Source organism: Chinchilla lanigera, unplaced genomic scaffold (genome assembly GCF_000276665.1).
Source record: "Chinchilla lanigera isolate Chin_1 unplaced genomic scaffold, ChiLan1.0 scaffold00064, whole genome shotgun sequence".
In the NCBI taxonomy this organism is placed as follows: Eukaryota; Metazoa; Chordata; class Mammalia; order Rodentia; family Chinchillidae; genus Chinchilla; species Chinchilla lanigera.
In genome coordinates, this window is record NW_004955465.1 from 12985437 (window position 1) to 12986400 (window position 964).

Sequence of the window (964 nt, forward strand, 5' to 3'; positions counted from 1 at the left end):
AAACCTTGAATGAACAATATAGGAAAGAACTGTAATGCATAAAACAGATTCAAACAGATATTGAGGAAATTATAACTTCCATCAAAAGCTGGTAAAACCCTTGAATGAAGCTGAAGATAGACTTTCACACCTTGAAGAGGGCACTGCTGCTAATGACTGTGAAAGGAAGTACCTCTTAAAAATAACAAGAATACAAGAAATAATAATTCAACAGCTGCAAGACAAAGCAAAGAAAAACAATGTAAGATTAATAGGTATGAATGAAAGAGCAGGCGTCAGCACAAATGACATAAAAAGACTATTGGCGGAAGTAATTACACAAAATTTCCCAAGCAAAGGAAAAAGAATTGGACACTCAGATAAGGGAGGTATCTAGAACTCCCATTAACGATAACCAAAATAAATCTACACACAGACATACAGTGACCAAGGTCCCAGAAATTCACCAAAAGAACAGAATATTAAAAGCTGCTAGAGAAAAGAAACAGATCACCTATAAAGGAAAGCCCCATCAGAATCATGGCAGATTTCTCAACACAAAGCATCAACTCAAGAAGAGCTTGGAGTGAAGTATTTCAGGTCCTGAAAGAAAACAACTTCCAACCCAGATTGATGTAGCTTACAAAACTATCCTTCAAATTTAATGGAGACATAAGATATTTCCCTAATAAAGATCAACTGAAGAAATTCATAAGCACAAAACTAACCATACAAAGAGTACTGAAAGATATTCTAGAAAGAGATACAAAAGACCACACCTTCAAGAACAACAACAGAAAGAAAGCACCAAGCAGAGTAAGAAATTAAACAGAGGGAAACAAAAAGAATCAACGATGGGAAGATAACATGACAAAGATAGGTCAATACGTATCAGTTGTAACAGTCAATATAAATGGTCTCAATTCACCAACCAAAAGAAGTAGACTGGCATAGAGGATCAAGAAGCAAAATCCAGCAATATGCT